Raw genomic sequence first — 23,216 nt, 5'->3', positions numbered from 1 at the left:
TGTCACTATACATTTGTCAAAACCTATACCACTTTAAGGTAGAAAATGGGACCTTAATGCATAAAAATTTTTAGCAAATCATTTAGGAGGTTGTGAGATCCCAGAATGGAATGCTAAAACTAACAAAACAACCTAACTGTATCACAAATGTACGAAACAGTCTCACTGCTGGTAGAGAAAAACAGTGCTGACCTGAGTAACTGTGAAAATGACTACGATCTGTAAGACCAAAGTCAATATAAACTGTATATAAGCACTGTATGCCAGTTGATAACATTTTTTCCCACAGGGGTACAGATTATCAATTTTAATAACACTATAACTATGCAGTGTCACTGAGTAATTAAGAAAATGAATGGCAGACAGTGGGAGCCAGGTTTCTCCCAATGAAATGGGACATAACCAACAAGCAAAGGGAGAGAACCCAAAAGATCCAGGTGGTAATAGATTACTGTTGGGGACTCTATGAATTCATGTTTAGCTTAAGATAGATACAAATGATTATGTATAGAAATAATTATAAATATTTGTATATATACAGATTAGTTTACACACGAATACGTCCTTGCTCTGTCAGCTTAGAGGGCCTCAAAGAAATAACACCCCAGAAACAAAGAGCATGCCTAGCATCCAGATCTTGGTATCTAATACCATTCTCCAATTAAAGGAAAAAGGGATTCTTGGAGAAATAGCTGGTTCTAGGACTAGGGTACAAGATAGGTAAGATAAGCTTGGATCATTTTGTAGTGCTAGACAGTGAGAATAGGCTCCAAAAAATTTTAAAACACACAAAATTAATAGGAGTATGTTAAAAGCAAACAGAAGCCAACTGAAAGACCTCCCAATGACCAGAACATGGATGATTTAAGCAACAAACTCAAGTATCATCAGGATATAACCAAGGTATAAAATAAGTAACCATGAGTTCATACTGATATAACTACTTGATTAAATAATAAATAAATAGGGGATAATATCTAAATCTTCTGTATAAAAAAAATTCCAAATAATTTATGTAGATACTCCTCTCTCGTAAACGTAGGCTGCATATAGTGACTCCCTTCCAGAGAGTATGTATGGAGAAGGGGGAAAAGTGTAACTTTGCAGTAGAGAAATCTGACAAACAATACCTCAGTCAAGTGACCAAAGTTAACATCAGCAATGATACGTCATGCTGATAACATGCACCTTGATATAATGTGATGAAAATAGTACTTGACTTCTGTGCTCTTCCTTCCCAGACCCCATAATCCCAGTCTAATCATGAGGAAAACATCACAGAAAACCCAACTGAGGGACATTCTACAAAATTCCTGACCATTACTACCCAAAACTATCAATGTTATCATAAACTAGGAAAGTCTGAGAACCTGTCACAGCCAAGAGGAGCCTAAGGAGACACAACTAATAAATGTAATGTGGTAGGCGTCCTGGATGAAATCCTGGAACAGAAAAAGGTAAAAACTGAATAAATAAGCAAATCTGAATAAAGCATAGACTTTAATTTTTTAAAATGATTTTCTGCTTTGAAAGCTCTCTGCATAGAACCTGGTGCCCATTATGTTAAGTATTAGAGCATCATGAGAATGAAGAAGAAGAGGAAGAATTAAGTGGAGGATTGTTTGGAAAGGGAGTGTGAGGGCTATAAATTCTACTGTTACATTCGTATAGAGATATTTATCAGCTCAATAGGTAGTCATTAAAGCCATGACAAAGTATTTGATTGCTAAAGGGGGCTTCTAAGTATAGGACCTGGGAAAAATATTATATGCAATGGAGATAGAGGATTAATTTGAAAAAGAGATTTAACAAGAGGCGGAAAGACAAACAAAATAGGATCATGGTTCAATAACAAAGAAAACAGTGTCTCCCCAGAACGATGGTGTCAAAAGTTTTAATGCTACATAAGATCGGGACAGATGAAGACTATATACAGTCCCGCAGATTTGTCTGTGACCTCAGCTAGGTCAGTTTTAGAAGAATGAAACTTGAGAGAGTAAAGACAGTGAGACATGGACCACTGGAGCCATGAAAGGAAGAGGAGAAATGTGACACAACATCAAGATGAAACAGGTAGTAGCAACATCTTTATTACAATAGTTAAGATTTGAGAATTTTGTTAATAATTTGAATCAACAGTGGAAAGGAAGCAATAGAAGATACAGGAAAGATGGGGTAGCTGACAGAATAAGTTTGTAAGGGGCCATAAGAAGAAATGATCCAATTTCCAATTGAAGCACTTAGCCTTGGAAAGGAGGGTGAACCCCTCTTCCTCTAAGACAGGCAAGAAAGAAGCAAGGATGAGCACCAATGCAGCTTGCTACTGATGATTTTGATGATGACAAAGATGATGTTGATGATGCTGATGATGATGATAATTATGATGATGATATTTGCAGCAAACATTAAGCTATTCCTATGTGCTTTACTTACATTGGATGTCTCACTCATAGGATAACTCCAGAGGGCATGTACTACTGTTACTTTCATTCTACAGATAAAGAAATTGAGTTTAGCTAGGTTAAATAACTTGCCCAAACTGTTAAATGGCAGAGCTTTATTGCTTCCCACATCCAACACTCTCCTCAAAACATAGCAGACCTCATTCCCCTCTTGGTAGCAGCGGTGTATTTAAAAGGTACTCTTCCAGTACACAAACCTGGGTGTAGGAAATAAAGAGCATTCTGGTCTACCTGTAATGTGCTATGGAGCCGTGTGTACTTCACATGTCATTCCTGAGACTCAGTCTCTCATCTGTGGAATGAAAGACCAGGACTAGATGAATCGTTTCAGATTGTTTCCACCTCCAACATTCTTTGATCACTTTTAAAAACCTATAGCATATTGAGAAGAATGTACTATCTAGCTGTAAAATCTTTCATAGTTTTTAAAGTGAAAAATGTAGCTCATTCACTCCGAGAATCAGTCAATTTTTTTCTGTAAAGGGCCAGATAATAATTATTTTAGATTTTTCAGGCCAGATAGTGTCTGCCATTACTACTCAACTCAGCAATCATAGTAGTGAAAGCAGTCATAGACAGTATATAAATGAATAAATGTGATTTTGTTTCAATAAAACTTTATTTACGAAATTAGGCTATAGGCTGGATTTGGCCCATGGGCCGCAGTTTGCAGACTCTTTCAACTTGGAAGCTATGGCCATTGATCGCCCCTTTCTCCTGTTAACTCAGACTATGACTTCAAATGAGTCAGTTACACTTGCTTCAGATCAGTAAGCTAGAGATCACAGAAAACAAAGGCATTTACCTTACTGTGACATGAAGAGGCAAAGCTATAAAAGAGATCATATAACTCTGAAAACAGATTTAGGAATATCACGCAGAACAGTTAGGCCAGCTGTTCTTTCTTTCCAGTGACTATTAAATACAAAAAAATGGGATTAAACTGCACCAAGTGTTATTTAACTTAAGACAAAAAAAAAAGAGGAAAAAAAAGGTGAATGATCAGCTATGAAATACCATACTGCACACTAGAGTGGAGGATTCGACTTCTGTATCTTCAAGAACTGAATAAATAACGATGTCTTAATGATCATCAGAAATAAGTCCAAATAGGAATCGATGGGAAGAAAGTGGACTTGGAGCCCTCTTTCCTTGGCCTATTAAATTCACTTGGTGGCATCCAAAGTACTCGTTCAGCCCATTCTGACATCCCCATTTACATTTGAGACACTGTGATTCCGAGAATAATGACTCCATCCTCACCTCTTCAGGTAAGCAGGTGATCTACCCTAACCCAACCAAGTAAACTGATCAGAATGACCCTCAGGCCCTTCCTAAAAAAAAAAAAAAAAAAGAACAGGGCATATTCACCTTGTCAGGACACGGCATTGTGTGGACAGGAGGCCAGGATCTGCTGGCAGCCATCTTCTACCATGAGGGAAGCCGGACTCTGAATGATGCCAAAACACCAGGGAGGATAGGCCAAGAGAATCACCAGCAATAAAGTCAGCGTCCTAATGACACCATGGCCTTCTGGATCAAATATCACTTGAAGCCTGCCCTACCTTTGGCCTTCGAAAGTCACATGAGACATCCTCTTTGTTGTCTAAGCCAGTTTGAGTTGGTTTTAGTGCTACTTTCAAAAGAGTACATCCTAACTGATACATTGTCTCGCCCTGATTTTTATCTATAGCATGCCTTGGGCAAGGAGATGAAATGAATGTTTAAATAAGCTCCTAACATTTTTATCTACTTCTAAATATTTTCCTAAACTTTAACTTGTTTTGAAAGCACAATCATCAAATGATCACTTGTGTCGTCCTGTGGTTCCAACCTGTGTCAGCAACTCATTTCCTCCACAGCTTCTGAAAGCAAAAGACAGACTATCTTGAAGTCCTCTGCCCTTTTCATCAGATCAGGTATAAATAATCATAATTCAAAGTCCTTTTTGCAAAGCAGTTCTGTCTTCAAGTCTCTAAACTTTTACCACAAATAGCCTCTAAGAGAAAACTATAGAAATGAAGCTATACACACACTATTTCTAGCTCCTAGGGAACCCCATCTAAGGATAAGAAACAAGACATTAGGAATTTTTGTCTTAAGGCAGCAGAAAAGAGATTTCTAATTTATTCAGGAAAGAAGGGAAAAGGTTAGAAAATGGTAGTTTATGTTTCATTCATTCTTTCCATTCTATTTTTTTGTTTCCTCCAGGAACTAAAGTGTCACAGGAAATTTTTAGTGTTCAGCATATTGGATACTTTACATGAACATAAAAACAAGAGCAGGACAACCTACTGACCGTAGTAACATTTCTCTCTCGCTAGCCAGCAGCAAAACAAAGATAATGTATTAACCAGCCTCCCCAAACCATTCATCTTCTCAATATATGCTGGATTCTTAGCCTGGAAAGATGCACGATGGTGAACATCCATCTTTTACATGTCATTGAAACAAGGCTACTACTTCAAACACAAAATCGTCCTTTTTTCCTTCACTATTACTAAGTAAAACTTTTCCAAATGGCATGCCCTCCTGAAAACTCCACTATAGATAGAACGGGACCACTACAAAAATATGCATTTATCTACGTGCCCAGAATGTAAAGGGAGTCAAGTAGGTCAAATGGAAAGCAAACAAAAAAGCCAATGAAAAGCAGATACAGGGACTGTAAAGGCATTGCATGGCTCTTGCTTCTTATTTAAGTTATGTGTCTGATGAGCTTTCTTGGGATTCTATGCCTGTGGGAGAATTTAAACAGTGGAAGGGGAGGGCAAACAGTCCCAAAACATCAAAAGGTGCCTTGGGGACAATCTCAGTGAGTCTCTCAGACCCTGGCTGCAGCTTCTGCTTCTACTTGTCTTAATCTATTCATTCTCCTCCCTATCATACTAGCTTTTCCCTCATATCTTCCAAGAGTAAACTCATCTACAAATTGTGCTATCCTCTGGTGCCCATGGGGCTTGATATCCCATTAGCATTATTCATGTATTGCTTTTTCTTTCCTAGGAACACAAAAGAGTAAAGTTATAACTGTTATTCTAAGCAAGGAAGGCCAAACAAAGGCCATAGTGCCCTTTCTTAAAAGGTAGATCTGCATGCTTGCTTTGAGAAGGAAGAAATAACATTTGCAAATACCTTGCTAGAAATTCTTTTGTATAAGAATCCTACTTGTTTTATCTTTATTTCTTCCTAAATAGATTAGAGAAGAACTTTTTCTTTCATATCCCCCCAAAAATCATACGAGAACATTATGGGTCAAAGTCATAACTGGATTAGGTAGGGGTTAAAATTAACTCCAAAAACCCAGTCCCCTGACACCAAGAAAATTATGAAAGTTCCAGGATGTCCCTTCTCCCTTGCTGAAGAGAATATCGATCAACTACCTAGAGCCCTGGCTGTGAGATTCCCTTCTGTCATTTCCAGTCCCCTGTCACTCAGGGAGCACACCAACTTCAGGTGCCTGAGCCCTCAAAATTACCAAACAGACCCACCTTAGGGGAGAAACCTGGAAGAATGTGGAGAATTATCCAAATACTTGGTGAGAAGTGTCCTCGACAGTGAATAAGGAACCATGTGGAACTGTTCACTATCCTGAAATTTCTGCTTACTCTAAAAGCAATAGAATCAAAGAATAGCCCAGTTCAGAAGGTAGAGGTACCCTAAATTGGTTTGTAATTCCTCAGGCTAACACCTCTCTTAATTAACCACGTCTCTAACTCCAGCCCTGCTAATGACCATGTACTTTTCAAAACTCTACACAGAGAGTCCAGAACAAAGAACAAATCCTGTCCACTCAATAAAATCTATGTATGTCTACTTTTTGGAAACTCTTTATAAGGTCAAATTAACTATTAGTAGTAACCCTTTCCTGTTATAAAACAAAAGAATATGTACTAAAACAACTAGAAGTTTCAGCATCTCCTTGCAATCAATGGTTGATGAAAATACGGATAATGATAATATAAGCCTTACCTGGTGACTGAAAGCATCGGCCTACTTTGAAAATCCAAACAAATTAATATCATGACACAGTTAAGTGGCTCCAAGCAAATTATGCTGGTGCTGACCTTTGCGACCAGGAAGTGTTCCATTGCAGCTGAATAGCTAATTTCCCAAGGACCTACAAAGAATCATGTGTATCAAAGCCATAAATTGGGGGTGGGGGCGGGGCTGGTCTGTAAGCAGGGTATGGAATAGAACCCAAAGAAATACAGATACATACACACACACGTGGCACACATAATCTTATTCAAAATTACATTCTATATTCATAACACTTCAATTTCTTTTTCCTTGGCCCTTGTTATGAGTGAGCACATAGCTTTACTCAACACTTTCCACATATTTTCCATATAAATATTCTATCTACCTATGTGCCATTTTAAAGAGCTGTCCATTCTTAGGACACATGGCAACTGTTCTACACACACACACACATGTGTTTGCATACCTAATATATCCCTTCTTCTCCTTGCAAAGAATGAAGCAATTTCATGTAGAAACCTGAATATAATGGGAAATTATATTTCTTTTCCTAGTCTGCATCTATCTCTTCATCTCCACAAAGGAGTCAATCGTCAAAGTTGGTTTCTTTACTTGCTCTCATTAAAGATAAGTGCAAGTATAGACTTTTCCAAAACATAGCTCTATGTTAGAATCTCGAAGGGGATCTTCTAAAGAATATTAATACCTGGGCCTCACACTTAAGAGATTTTGATGTAATTGATCTTTTAAATTTAAGGACAAGTGAACTTGCATTTGAGTTCCTTCTCTATCACTATGAGTTACTTGGGTAAGTTACTTAAATTTTCTGTCTCGGTCTTCTGATCTGTACAATGGAAATGATATTAACTGAGAGGGTTGGAACCACCATATGCAAAACCCCCAGCATACCCTGGCAAACGCTACACCTCCAAAAATGGCAGCTTATTATTATTTATAGTCACAATTCTTCAGGTTTCCTGACAGTAAAATCGAACCCACAGTAAAAGAGAAAGCTACGCAGCCTTTAAGGATTCTAACATGCTTTAAAAATGCCATGGTGTTTAGTAACTATATCCATGAAAAATTGAATACAGTATCTAAAATACTATTGTGACATCTTAAAGATGTAACACATTTTAGTGCTAAATAATGATATGTTTGGACTCTTTTATTTTATCACACATTTCTTTTTATTAAATGTCTTTATCTAATTTAACACAAGTATATTAACTGGCTGGGTTATTACATGACCAATACTTTCAACCATAACAGAGTATAATAGAAAGCTCTTTAATGTTTATTTAACAGTAGAGCATTACTTATGTATAAATGAAGCCTGAAATTAGTGTTGTATAATGGTGTTGTTTCTTATGTTTATTTTTCTAAGTTACATATGAAATTATGCTGTGTACAAATCTGAGTAGATATAAACTGGACACATTACCAAGATACTATTAAGCTGTCATGGTCGGATAATCCTCAGTAGCATCTCATTTGTGTGGTGTCTTGCTACCAAATGCCACCAATGCAAAATGTGTGACTGCAAAAATCAAATAAAAACAGGGAGAAATTCATGTGCAAATGTGGCGAAAAAAATCATTTCAGTACATTGACCTGAATTAGAAACCAAATTTTTTTTTCTCTGACGCAATCCCACATTTCTAAAAACATTTTCCTCTAGTAGAAGAATTCCAAAGAAAAAGAGGCAAAAAGAGGTACATCATGGGTCCTGTCTTCTACAGGATGGCACAGTCATCTTCCTTTTCACAGAAAAAGATCCAGCCCTGTTACTAAAAATGAAAGCAAAGAATTCATGAGAATAGAAGGTCTTGCTGGTACGTGGAGTATGAGCACTCAGATCCATGGGAAAGGGAGCAAAGGAGAGCAAGTGCAATTATTTTCATTCTCAGTCTTCCTGTTCCAGATATTGGAAAGAATAAAAGAGGTATTGGAAAAAGTGCCTGGAGGCACCACCCCAAACGTTTTAAATTATTATTCTGAACATTCGTTAACCATCAAAAATATGCTATGCTGAACACAGTCTTTGCGAGATATCAATCAAAAGCACATTTTCTCACAAATGAACAGGGGAAAAAGCCCCAGCTCTGGCATCTTTGTTCCTCCTGAGTCTTTTCTCTAGGAAAATATTGCTTTAAATTGCTATTTGTTCTCATAATGGACTAGTGTCTTTGAGGTCTTTACTGCTTAAAGTGCTCTTAATGTACAGTCAATATACATGTAAGGTTTGCGCTGATTATATGCAGCTCAAAGGATTTCAAAACATCTCCCCAGAATTCCCACATGAGTTTCCTGGAGGCTGATTTTCAACAGAGCACGACAGAGTCTCCTCTTGGATATGGATTTCCCACAGAAGCAGGCTACATCAAAGGAGAGCTCACTAACGTGAGAGGGGTCTCTCTGATGTCACTAAACCGCCCTGCAGAAGAACAAAAACCACCTACTCACAGATATGGGAAATGTCAGGCCAGGCATTAAGCACTGTTCTCACCTTTTCCTCCTGTGCTTTTGTGCCCATTTTTTCTCATGGTTTCACTCCTTGTGTTTTCAGAGGTCCCTGACCTTCTCACTCAGAATTTCTGCTACATTCAATGAACTTATCTGGTGCATGGCTTTCTTGTCTCCTCTCTAGCATTTGATAGGGTTAACTTTTAAAAGTGTCCATACTCCATTCCATTCCACACACACACTTCTCAGTCTCTGTCCACATGTGGCTACCTGCAGGGGATCCACATCAGCCATGTCCCATTTTACCCTAAATGCCCATTCCTTTGAGGAGAGCTCAATCATTCTTACAGCATTAATTACCATCTATCTGCTGATGGCCCCAACTCACATCTCCAGCTTAAATCTTCTCAATCTCAGATACCTAGCGTGGGAAATGACTGACACAGAAAACACATGATCTAATTCAACAGGGTAAAGAGCAGGTAGGAAACACTCTCTTCTACCTAAGACTGGAAAGTGGCTTCCTAAAGGACAAAGTGATGATCAGAGAAATAAACCATCTAACAAGGGAGATTCGTTTTTTAAGATTTTATTTTCCTAATCATCCTATCTGAATTTGTAAATATGGCTTCAAGTTCTGGATTGTGCTTTGATTGTGTGTAGGTTTATCATATTTTAAATACACACACACACACACACACACACACACACACACACATACACACACACATGATCTCCGGAGGTCATTTTATCTCACGTCTTGGAACATGAAGACATACTCAACGCAAGCAGCCTCACTGACCCTAGTGGGAGATCAGGCTTAACAGTAAGGAAAAATCAAAAGGGATGGGGAACTAGTCTGGTTTCCAGATAAAGGAGCAGAAACCTAGAAACATTACTTGGTCCCATCCCCACAGCTTTCTCCAAAATAATGGATACTGTAGGTCAAAGTCACGAACCCAAATACCTGCAGAAGTCACGAACCCAAATACCTGATCAACCCCGAGTGAGGACCGTGGGAGGTGTGGCACACACACCCCCACCCACCCACACCCCTTTTAGAAGGTGTTGTGGCTGCTCAGCTCCAGCACTGTGCTGACACATCTTCCACTGTCTGATGGCATCTGTCTTGTGTTTTGTCCTATTGCAATATACTGTGCATTTGTATAATGGAATTCTTAAAAGTTCACCTTTGGTCCAGTGTGTTATGGGATATTAGATCTGGCCAGGTCAAGAATGAATTCTATTACCTTCTTCCTTCAGCTTCAACATAGCCTGCTTCCTCACCTACTTCAGGTATTTGTTCAAATGTCACCTTTTAGGCAGGCCTTTCCTGATCTCACTGTGTAAAATTATTAGCCCTTTACTTCCAGCAATCCTCCTTCCCTGATTTACTCCTCTCCATGGCACTTATAATCTGATGTACTATAATTTTTATTTATGTATTTGTCTGCCTCTTCTTTCTAGAATACAATCTTTGTCAGGGTAGAAATTTTTGTCTGTTTTTTTTTTTCACTGTTCTATCTTCAGTATCTAGACTAGTACCCGTCCCATAATAGATGCTCAGTAACATGTGGGTCAAATGAAAGAATTAATCCTTGATGACTAAATGTCAAGAATGATGGACCCATCTGGGTCTTTTAGCTGCAAATGGGAGAATGATAGAACACAGGAAGCCAAAAGGTCCACAAGATAAAAAAAAAAAAAAAATTGAACCCATTTACTTCTCCTGATAATGAAAGCTCTCCACATGCCTCTGATAATGGCATAAACCACCATTTAAGAGATGTGTGTTATTACGGTGACACAAGTCAAGAAATGGAGAAGATGGGATGGGGTAATACCTATACAATTTGGGGAACAGTTTGCTTCTTGGAGATGTATTGAAGACGCTACCTAGCCAGGTACCACAGGACAGCAGCCAGCTTAAACACATGACCTGATGTGTAAGGTTTTGCAAACCAGACTGTCTTCTCTGAAGAAACCTTAGAGAGAACGCAGAGAGAACTCAGGGCCTTAGTCCCAATCAGGCTGTGAACCACACTGCCTCATGTGCTCTGTAAGGTACATACAGTGGTGCATTTGTTGCTCACTCTATCTCTGAAATCATCATTTCATTTGACAAATTATTTAAGAATACCTACCAGGTGCGAAGCATAGTGCCAGGTGTCAAAGAAGAAAGAGCAGAGAATCAAGTCCCTACCCTCAAAAAAATGAGTTATGGTGTGGTATGTTGAGATGGCTGCCCTTGTATGAGCCTCTGAGTTTTATCTGAGTCAGGGGACCTACGGTACAATCCTGGACAGGAGAACCGTGCCTTTCATAACTGCTTCCATTGGTCTCTTTAAATCTTTATCTATAATTGCATGTCACAAGAATTCTAGAGACAGTTATTTCATCATTATTTAGTTATAAGAAAGCTATATACTACAATCAGCTAAGGCTTTGCTCGCTATTTGTGACCCCAAGCCTTCTAGAAAATTAATACAATTACAGACATACCTCATTTTAGTACACTTCACTTCCTTGTGCTTCAGAAATGTTATAGATATATATATTACAAATTGATGGCAAGACCCTCCACCAGCAAAAAGATTATGACTTACTTTATTGTGACACTTGCTTTATTGCGGTGGCAGTCTGGAACCAAACCCACAGTACCTCCCAGGTATGCCTGTACACTATTAAGCACTCCCAAATGTGTCTGAACCATTAGATTCACTATACTCAAAGGCAATATACAATCTTCCGTTTTATAGGAAGGTGGCATAACACCTGTGGTTACCATCTCCCCCAAAATAAAACTACCCACCGAGTAAATCAGGTCACATTTGAAGGAAACAGTTATTAGAACATTTCAAACCAACACACAAAAGATGGAAGAATGTTAGCTAAGAATCATTTCGAACAAAGAGCTGGGGGAGGGTGGAAAATGATGAAGACTGGTTAAATCTGAACTTGCGGCCTGGGTGCAAAGTTGGAGGCCGGAGCCAGAAAACAGAGTTACCAGGAGCTGCGATAGGTCAGCACTGTGTTGACATTCGCATGGAAGGTACTGCTTAGAGGGAAGCGGGGAGACCATTACAAGCCATTCTCCTTAGGATGTCCCATGCGGTTTGGACATGTCAGGAGATGGGAGGTAAAAGAAGGCAAAGTGACGGGAGTTGCCTATGACACCTAGACAAATGGTTTAAATAGTACGTACTAATTAGAGAAATGAGAACAATGTAGAGGGGACCATGTCTGCAAAGAAAGCATGCAAAGCAAGAATGTTTGGGAGGTCAGTATCCTCAGTTAACAGGTTCTACTAAGTCCACCCACTAGACACAAGATTTCTCCTCTAAGAGGGAAAAATAAAACAAAACACTAACATTATATTGTGGACACAGCAAACCTGAGTGCAGTGAGGGTGGAGAACGTCTTCCTGAAGGGAGATTTTGACAAAAAAGAGAAGCTGAGATTTCCTCGGATTTCTATGAAGTTATGTAAAATCTTAAAAAAATCGTACAGAAGAAACCTTACGATAATCCTCATCTGCCATCTTGTGCAGAGGAGGAAGAAAACAAATCGAATTCCAAAAACTTTTTAAACAGATAGTGAAATTTCAACCTTATGTTTCTGAAGTACTAAGAAGTTGCTACCTGGCATGTCAATACAGAATCAGTACAATTTTTAAATTTAATTCACAAAAAAAGAAAAATTGACCACTTCCTAAAAAAATACAAGAAGAAGTACTAGCAAGGAAAACTTCTTTTAAATGTGTTTTTGTATTAAAGTAATTAAATAAAAAACATGGAGCAGGGACAAATGGTTCTAGTATCAAAAATTGCTTTTTCAAAACCTTACCCAACAGTGTCATAGAATCCAAGGAACTTAAAGGACTTAACCTTTCTGCTTGACCCATGGCAGAATTAAATTATATCTTCCCCAACCTGATTTCTTCCATGAAATCTATTCTGTTTAGGATGAAGGTCAAGTATCAAGTGAGAATGATTTAGTGCTGTTCTTCAAATCCAATTCCATAATCATACTCTTGTCTCAAAATAACAGCTGGACATCAAAGATGAAAAGAAAAAAAAAAATTCAGTCTCATTCTCAAGAATATCATGAAGCTGGAATACGACCATTTCAGATCTTATCATCTTCAAGTACAAATAGAATTTTCATTCATCAAATACTAAGCAAACACGGAGCCCACTGCTGGCTTCACTGTGTTTTAGCATCTCACCTTTTCACACAGAGCAGCACTTCCCATTGCTATCTCCCCTTTCTCAAAAGACTTCTCATGAAAAAACTGCAGTGCTTACATTAAATCATTTTATTTTCTTTTCTGTCTATGTATAATAGTCACTTGACTCCAGAGAAAGTAAAATTCAACAACCCCTGGTATGACCAAAAATACTTCAAAAACAGGCAGGACCAAAATAGCACAGTGGACAAGCAAAGCAACTGTTTGGTCCTTAATACAAATCTAACAGCAGCTTGGAGTGGGAAAAGAAGTAATCTGTACTGCTTATTACCTGCGTAGTGATCAGAGGTTTGGAGGGGGAAGATGTCATTTAAGTAGCTGCCTTAAAACAAAGTTTGAGCTAGGCAAAAAGATGGTGTGCTAAAGATTGTGTTCTCTCTTCTAAAGCTCTTCAGAGGCACACCATAGATTAAAATTATTCTTCATGGATAAGTTAGGGTTTTAATTAAATACTCCTATAAAGATGCATTAACCAACATAAATTAATTGGGTACCTACTACATACTCTGCTTTTTGTTATGGTCTTTACAAAGTAATAGAGGAAGCATTGTTCTGTTTAAGAAATCTACAAACTAATTAGGGTAATCAGATACTTTGCTGTCAAAAGCTAGATTACTCAGCAAACAGCAAAATATAAGTGGTTGTCAGGTAGCACACTATATAATGTATGGGTTGTGTGTTTAAGAAGTAGTACAAATTTAAAGCAACACGATGCCACCATGAATCTGGTAGTTAGAGGTAGACCTTGAAATAAGGTTAAAAGTTTTGGCAGCTTTAGAGAATAACAAAGAACAAAAGATTTGGGGAAGAAGTCACATGAACAGAGCCTGAATGCAAAAAAGGCCTAAATTCCATTTGAGAAGCAAAGGCAGAGTGCATTGGCTGGGTATGCTCTCCCAAAGACAGTTCAAAGTTGAGGTGACTTTTTATGTATTATTAAGTACATATCTATGAGACTATCTGCCTAATATTCTTCCTCTCATTCTCATGGCAACAGACAAGTTTACTTGCCTCTTCACTCATTGTTTTCTAGATTTTCCCTTCTCTTTTCCCCCTATAATTTAGTATCTTAACCATTTTTAGATGTACAGATCAATGGTATTAATAGCTATACTGTTGTGCAACCATCACCAACATCCATCTCCAGAACTCTTTTCATCTTGCAAAACTGAAACTCCATGCCATTAAACAGTAACTGTCCATGATCTTCTTCCCGCAGTCACACGCAACAGTCATTCTACTTTTTCACTTTCCTTCTTTTTAAAAAAAAAAAAAAAAATCTTCCCTTTTCCCCCATGCCCTAGCCTCTGGTAACCACCATTCTATTTTCTGTTACTGTGAATTCAGCTTTTTATTTTTCTTTTTTTTGTTTATTTAAGATTCCACATGTATCCTGTCTATGGCCATGCCACCCTGAACACACCCAATCTCGTCTGATCTCGGAAGCTAAGCAGGGTCAGGCCTGGTTAGCACTTGGATGGGAGACCACCTAGGAAGACGGGGTGCTATAGGCATTAAAAAAAAAAAATTCCATATGTAAATGAGATCTTCCTGTGTCTAGTTTATTTCACTCAGCATGTTCTCCAGATTCATCCATGCCACTGCGAATGGCAGGTTTTCCTTTTTTTAATAAAGCTGCATAGTATTGCATTATATGTGTTATATAAATTATATATATTATAGTTTATTTATCTATTCATCCACTGATGGACATTTAGGTTGTTTCCATATCTTGGTTATTCTGAATAGTGCTGCTATGAATATGAAAGTACAGCTATTTCTTTGATGTCATGATTTTATTTCCTTTGAATATATACTCAGAAGTGGGACTGCTGAGTCATATAGTATTTCTCTTTTTAAGTTTTGAGAAACCTCCACGCCATTTTCTGTATTGGATGTATCAATTTATATTTCCACCAACGGTGCACAAGGATTCCCTTTTCTCCACATCCTTGCCAACACTTACCTTTTGACTTTTTGATAACAGACATCCTAACAGGTGTGAAGTGGTATCTCGTGGTTTTGATTTGAAATTGCCCTAATGATTAGTGACGATGAGCATTTCTGCATATACCTGTATGTCTTCATGAAAAAAGTCTATGCAGATTCTTTGTCCATTTTTCATTGCTTTTTTTTTTTGCTATTTAAAGAGTTCCTTATATATTTTGATATTAACATCTTATGAGACCTATGATTTGTAAATGTTTTCTCTCATTCAGTATGCTGCCTTTTCATTTTGATTATTTTTATTTGTAGAAATGTTTTAGTTTGATATAAACCCATCTGTCTATTTTCGCTTCTGTTGTTTGTGCTTTGAGTGGTGGCAGTTCCAAAAAAACCACTGCTAAGATCAATGTCAAGGAGATTTTTCCCTATGTGTTCTTCTAGGAGTTTTACAGTTTCAGATATTAGTTTAAGTCTTTAATATATTTTGAGTTGAGTTTTGTGTACAGTGTAAGATAAGGGCCCAATTTCATTATTTTTCATGTGAACATAGAATTTTCCAAACCCACTTACTGAAGATGCTCTCCTCTTCCTATGAGTACTCTTGGCACCTTTGTCAAAAATTAGTTGACTGTATATATTTATATGTATGTGTTTATTTCTGTTCCATTTGCCTATGTATCTGTTTTTATGCCAGTACCATACTGTTTTGATTACTATAGTTTTCTAACATAGTTTGAATTCAGAAAGTGTGATACTTCAAATAGCTTTGTTCTTCTTGATCAAGACTGGTTAGCTATTTGGGGTCATTTGTGGTCCTCTATTAATTTTATAATTGTTTTTTCTATTTCTGTGAAAAATGCCATTAAAGTTCTCATTGAATTCAATCTGTAGATCACTTTTGGTAGTATGAGCATTTTAACAATATTAATTCTTCCAAACTATGAGCATGGGATATCTTTCTACTTATTTGTGTCACCTTCAATTTCTTTCATAACTGTTTTACAGTTTTCAATGTATAAGATCTTTTACTTCCTTGGTTAAATTTATTCCTAAATATTTAATCTTTTTTGATGCTATTATAAATGAGATTGTTTTCTTTAATGCTTTTTCAGATAGTTTGCTGTGTATAGATAGCTTGCTGTTAGTGTAAGGAAATACAACTGGTTTCTGTATGTTGATTTTGTATCCTACAAATTTACGGAATTCATTTATTAATTTTTTTGATGGAGTCTTCAAGGTTTTCTATTTATAAGATTATATTATCGGCAAACAGAGACAATTCGATTTCCAATTTGAATGCCTTTTATTTCTTTTCCTTGCCTAAGTGCGGATAGCTTGCTGTTAGTGTAAGGAAATACAACTGGTTTCTGTATGTTGATTTTGTATCCTACAAATTTACGGAATTCATTTATTAATTTTTTTGATGGAGTCTTCAAGGTTTTCTATTTATAAGATTATATTATCGGCAAACAGAGACAATTCGATTTCCAATTTGAATGCCTATTATTTCTTTTCCTTGCCTAAGTGCTCTGGCTAAGACTTCCTGTATTATGTTGAACAGAAGTGGTAAGAGCAGACACCTTTGTCTTGTTCTTAATATTAGTAGAAAAGCTTTCAGCTTGTCACCATTCAGTATGATGTTAGCTGTGGGCTCATCATACATGGCCTTTATTATGTTGAATTTTGTCAAATATTTTTTCTACACTTATTGAGGTGATTGTATTATTTTTATCTTTCATTTTGCTAATGTGGTACATCACATTTATTGATTTGTATATGTTAAACTATCTTTGCATCTCAGGAATAAATCCCACTTGATCATAGTGTATGATCCTTTTAATGAGTTGTTGAGCAGGTATTGTTGACTGGCTAAAGTAATAGCCATTCCTAACCCCTACTTGATTATTGCCTCTCACAAAAGAGGTTAATGAGCTAGTTACTTGTTTTCCCAGAATCTCGTACAAGTAGAGACATTCTAAGGTGTCCATTATGGCTGATGAATCATAAAGGAAGTCTGGCGTGGGCTTCCAAAACAAGTAAATAAAAGAGACTAGAGGAACAAGAAATTTTGCTAACGTGCACCTTTTCTCTTCCTGCCTTCAATGTGTACATAATGTTTGGACCTCTGACAGCCATCTTATGATAAAAAGATGATAAGCAGAAAGAGAAAAAAACCTACATAGCAAAGAAAGAGTAAAAATATAGAATGCTACAAGGTTCTTAATGGTATCACTGAAATAATAGTTCAACCCTAACTCCAGATTTTTTGTTGTAATAGTAAATAAGGGTTAGGCCACTACTGGTTTACACTATTTTGTTACTTGCAGCCCAAGGCATTCCAAATTGGTTTACCTGCCCACAAAGTCCATGATACCAAGTTTACAAGGCTGCCTCAGCAGAAGCCGTATTCTTCATGACTTTACTCTCCAGGTACAGTTAACCGTCCCGAAGATGAGGTCCTGAGTCAAGTCCCTCATGGGATTTTTCAAACTGAATCTGAGAACCAAAGTCAACCCTCTCCTATGACTAAAGTTACATAAAATGTTAAACTTGAGTCATCAGCAGCAATAGTTCTTGCAACCAATAGAAAGCCCATCTACAATGAGAATGGCGAGCGTCGACGTGCTCAGAAAGACATAAATGAAACACGATAGAAAATCCTATTGCAATTCGATTCCCTGATGCCAGCTGTTCCTGAGCCCTGCTGCATTTGTACCCTTTCTATGACTTGGTGGGTCAACCATTTTTTGAATTCCAATAAATCTCTCTTTTTGTCTAAACTAGTCTTGAGTTAGATTTCCTTAATTTATAACCCCCAAAGTACAACTTACATATTTCTTCTCAAAAGAACTGTCTTATGAGTTTTTCAATAAACTAATATGAGAAGCAAATATAAATTTTACAGAAGGTCAATGTGTAAGAAAGAGGTAGAGCTCATCTTTTTTACTGAATCGGACTGGGAAATGCTATCATTATCCTGGGTTCAAATTCCAATTCTACTACTTAGCAGTTTTGTGACCCCGGGTACGTTATCTAACCTATCTGGACCTCGGCATACCTATCTATAAAATAGGAATGACAATTGTAGCTAACTCAATGTTTCTGAGAATTAAATAAGTCAACACATATTAAGAACTTAGAACAATGTAAGGTAATAAGGGCTCAATAAATGTGAGCTAGTATTCTTGGGCCTAAATCAAAATCCTGAAAATAATGAGATATCTGATCCATGAAAAATAATAAATGAATTTTTAGCTGTAGGTCCAACAAATTAATCTTTTTAAGCATCTACTATGTACATAGCACTTCATATTGTTTAAAATAGCCCCTAATATTAATTCTTAAAATAAACCTATTAAGTAACTTATAATCACTCTGGAGGGAAGAAAACCAAAGATTAAGAAAAGTTAAATAATATGTCCACTGTGGATTAACTAGAATATGAATTACAACACTCGTCCTCTCCCATGATATCATACAGTCACAGGAAGAAGAACACATTCAATATTTTGGTTTTGTATAGTGGAGTAGAATGATTATAGTGGAATCTTATCTGACACGGAGTTGAGGTCTAAAATCAGATTTTAAGGCAAAAATTAAATTTAGACAAAGTGACCCTTGAGAAATCTCTTAATTCATCTTTTAAATTTCTAGCACTTGGGTCTTTGAAAGCATAAAGGCCAAAACTTGGTTTAGTTTTTCTTGGTAATTTTTATTTTTAAAAATCTTTGAGAGAAGAAGTATGCAAAGCCCTGTGAGGCTAAGGGATATCTTCTCTAAGCCCCTTTCCTTTGGAATTTGTGTGATTGAATTTGTGCAAGTGGAATATGTGGCAAGACTCCATCCTCAAGAGCACCGTCTTGAACAACGTCACCGGCTCTGGATACAATCATTTAACTTCGCTTCTACCTTCAGGAAGGATGAGACATCTGACTCAAGGTCAGGAACGGAAAAAAAGAAAAGTACAATATGTAAATATTCCTGTTTCCACAGGAGAGTTAAATGATTATTTGCCTTCTTATTCTATGAACAGATAATGCCTCCACATATCTTTATGTTTGAATAAATTTTGAGATTCCAGATAAATATTGTACACTGAACACATATCTTTGCCACCACTCTGAGTTGAAACTCCCAAAGTATAACAGTTGAAAAATAAATGAAGACCAAAAAAAAAAAGACAAGAGGAGAAAACACAATTATAATTTGAAAGCTAGAGAGCAGATGAAATCAGCAGACCTGAAGAAGAGTGTCAGCAGTGGGGGACTCCCTCTCTAAGAGGATGTGTACGGCTGGCTCCCTCCAAAAAAACAGGATTGGGGGAGGGGGGGTAACAGACACCAATGAAAGATGTGAGTAAAGCAGAGATTAGAAGAATGGCTGAAAGTAAAAAAAAAAAAAAGGTTCAATTCCCCAGACCACCTCTCCCACTCCTCACTCCTTTATACTGTCACCTTATCTCACCTCTCCCTCACACACACACACCCAAGTCTTCTCTTAGGCAGGAGTTACAATGTCTCCAGGCCACCCTCCCTCCTGGGGTTCATGTATGTTCACAGGACACAGTAAACTCTGGGAATATCTTTCTACTTAATTTGATTTTTCATTTCTCTCAGCAATATTTCCAACATGGCAAAATCTCCTTCACTACCACTGCGCAAATAGCTAGTTCTCAGCCATTCATTTTGGTCTTGCAACTCGCTTTGGAATTTTACATCTTCCGTTACATGGCACCCTGAATAAAACAGAATTTAATATCCTATCTCACTTAATAATCAAATATTATAAAACTAAATATTGGTTCTTAAAAATATTATGATATACCTATAATGGAGGAGGTGTCTGATTTAGTTGAGGTTAGAGAAAGAGCTAAGTCTTTATTTTCCAAAGGAGAACGTCAATAAATAATATCAAAAACTAAAAAACAAATCGAGTTATGGCAATATAAGCAAGTCCCAGGGAAACATGGAGGTAAAACTCAGAAGAATACCTCGAAAAGCTGGAAGTAGTTGACTCTGGGAAGTGGGAATCGAGCTGAGAGGAGAGACAGAAAAAACACTACTGTCATTCACTGAGAATCTTGTACGACTGCATAATTTTAAAAATTCTATGAAACCTTAAAAAAATAAAAATCAAACAAAAATAAAATACATATGAATTAATCTGTTCCCTCTCTTAGTTGTTAACTCTAAATTCAGTTTTATTTCTACATCCTATTCTCTCCAAAAAAACATGCAATGACCACGTGGTTAAGTCAAATTAGGATGTCAGAATGATTAACTACAAGAAGTCACACTTTAAACAAGTCTGAGAAAATCCATATTTAAATATTATAAACTAAGAGATGACATATCAGTCTATAAGTCTCTCTCAAATGTATTCTTTCACACAGAGATCTTCTAATATATTTAAAATGAGTCCATTGATTTTTAAATATGATTTACATATATCTTTACAGCAATGTATTCACTGAACATAGAAAAGCAGGGCTATATTCAATCTGCAATTTCCACACTAGTACACTGAGGATGATACAATTATGTGAGATTACTACCTTAAGAAAATTTGAAACAGCTGTTGGTTATATTTCAATCAAAATATCTACTTTTCAAAAATTTTTAAATGAGGCTATCAATCCATTATTATATCGCTTAACACTTATGAGTTAAAATGAGTACTCTGTGAATGATTTTTCTCATGTTTACAGTAGCTATGAAACAAGGATTCACAAGCATTATTAGAAGTGTGATCAACCCCACTGAGAATTGCTGTGAATAAATGGCTTTGGTAAAGCTAACTGTTAAAACCTGGTATTCACTGTCGACATCTAGCTATCTGTTTTTCCCTCCTATCTACAAAGACTTTTCTCAGATAATGCTTTGTTTGATAACTTCCATAGCCCTATGTATTCCAGAGTTGTTTGAAACACTCGAATATCGTTTTCATTAGATCATAGTGACTCTGGCCTCCTGTGTTTGACATATCATAAGGTTTCAAATTATGTGTTTTTTTTCCACTGCAAAAGAAAACATATCTAGAAGTTCATTACATGTACTCACAAGATTTCCATGTATATATGCATACATCTGTGGAGACGTATAAGACTATTGAAAGCTTTGGACACATTTCAATTGTGGACATCAAATTTCTGCCATGAACTTGACCTAAAATGCACTACTGCATAGTGTTTAGTATACAGAAAGCTCTCAAAACAGCATCTTAAAAACATCATTCTTTTCGCACCTTTAAAAAGGTGAATCATATAATATTTAATCTAGTTTTCGGAAAATTATTTCCAGCCTCAATGATTGAAATAATTGTAGAGACTAAAATTAAATGTTTTTACATAATGACAGCATGCATTAGAATGATACCACTTTCATTGACATTATATTAATGGCTCTATTTAGATATGTTACAATCTTAAATTTTCTTTGCATTAGTTAAATCTCAAAACTAAAAACAGACATATTTGGATAAGGCCTTTTTTTTTCAGTTATCCAACAAATGTTTAGGATTGTACAATAAATGTATGTCTCTTTTTCCTGCCTAGAATGCTTTATCTAAGTGTACTGGAGTGTACCCTGCTATCAGTATAGGCTTATAAAATCAATCTCCTAAACAACGATGAAAATGAATACATCATCCACCCTGAATGTAAGCAGTTGTTCCAAATTTCTGTCAGAAACTCGAAGGTATGATTGCCATAAACAATCTCATGTGAACTAAAAGAAGATATCAAAATTTGACATTAACTCCCCTACCTGAGAAAGCAGTGCGTGTAACCAGTATTCAAAGAAATGCTAAAATGTCTCACCGGCATCTCGAGTTTGAGGTCCCAGTGAGAAAGCAGCATAGAAGAGTCTCAGGAAAGATAAACAATACTTATCAAGCCACAGCACTCCTTGGATAGGAAACACTTTCCAGGCACCGGTACTGAAACTGGGCAAAGAGCTGCCAGAAAAGCTGACTGTGGAAAGATGTGTATGGCCCCTTCTAACAGTCCATAAACCACAGGACGCCTTTTTAACCTCCTTTCTCACACAGGAGGCCCACTCGCCCTGAAGCAGGAGAACCCATGAAAGCCCAAAGGGCAAGAATGACCTAATGTCTGGAAACACATTAATATAATCCCTCATGCTGATAAATAGAATGATAAAAGTTATATGACAACATAGAGATGCCCAAAAGACATTTGATAAAATCCGGCATCCATTCCTAAATAAAACACTTTTTAAAAAAAGAAATGGAAGAGTAGATATGTCTGTATATAATATGTTTAATGGTGAGAGAGTAGAAAAATCTGCATTGAAAGAAAGATTTTAAAAAATCAAGGATGATTGCTGAAAGTTTTAGCCAATTCAGAACAAAAAAATTAAATGTGGCAAATGTTTTTTTTTGGAGGTCATTTGGCAACGTGCACCAAAAGCCTTATTAAAAACATTCACAGCTTTTTACTAACCCAATCCCACATCTAAGACTTTACCCTCTGAGATAAGCGACTCTCGGAAATGTGCACAAATATGTAGGTGCTTGTCACAGTGAAAAGAATGAAACAAATGTAAACACTGAACCAAAGCAACTAACGGGTAAAGAAATAAATATGTATGGATGTGTGTTTTAATGTATATATATGTTTTGGTCCAGCTAACTGTTAAAATACTATGTAGTCATTAAAAATGTTACCCAAACTACATGAGTATATGGATAAATGACTGTTATATTTCAAGTAAAATACACTGAAAAGAGTATGCTCTTAAATTTGTTAAAAAAAAAAAAAAGGTCTGTCCATTTCTGCACAGACATAAAAAGAATACCGTGCCTAAAATTTTAACAGTAAATGTTAAAAAATTATAAGTAACTTCCAATCTTTATAGTAAATAAACATTTTCCAATTTTCACCTAGAATAAACATCTATTCCTTGTGAATTCTGAAGAAATAATAATTAAGTGTTCTTAAAATGTCATAGCAACTCTGTGACTGCAAGAGGCAGAAAGTGAAGGGTGGAAGAAATGGGTGAACTGTTCTTTTTTTTTTTAGTTTAAATAAGTTGAACATTTTAAAAATAATAATAAAACAAAACATCACAGCCAGGGTGCCGAGCCAA

The 23,216-nt window shown here is 36.6% G+C and overlaps 1 protein-coding gene and 1 pseudogene across 1 annotated transcript in view; one reads left to right on the top strand and one right to left on the bottom strand.

Annotated features, from left to right (window-relative positions):
• The window catches only part of LOC107196395 (putative bifunctional UDP-N-acetylglucosamine transferase and deubiquitinase ALG13), a 150,062-nt gene that overhangs the window by 71,173 nt on the left and 55,673 nt on the right, over nucleotides 1-23,216 (bottom strand). The window lies entirely within an intron of this gene.
• LOC112470345 lies at nucleotides 14,557-14,675 on the top strand (annotated as a pseudogene).

The sequence above is a fragment of the Pteropus alecto genome, unplaced genomic scaffold (assembly GCF_000325575.1).
Source record: "Pteropus alecto unplaced genomic scaffold, ASM32557v1 scaffold10, whole genome shotgun sequence".
NCBI classification, from domain to species: domain Eukaryota; kingdom Metazoa; phylum Chordata; class Mammalia; order Chiroptera; family Pteropodidae; genus Pteropus; species Pteropus alecto.
Note: the sequence above shows the minus strand (reverse complement) of the source record. Positions and strands in the feature narration are given on the sequence as shown.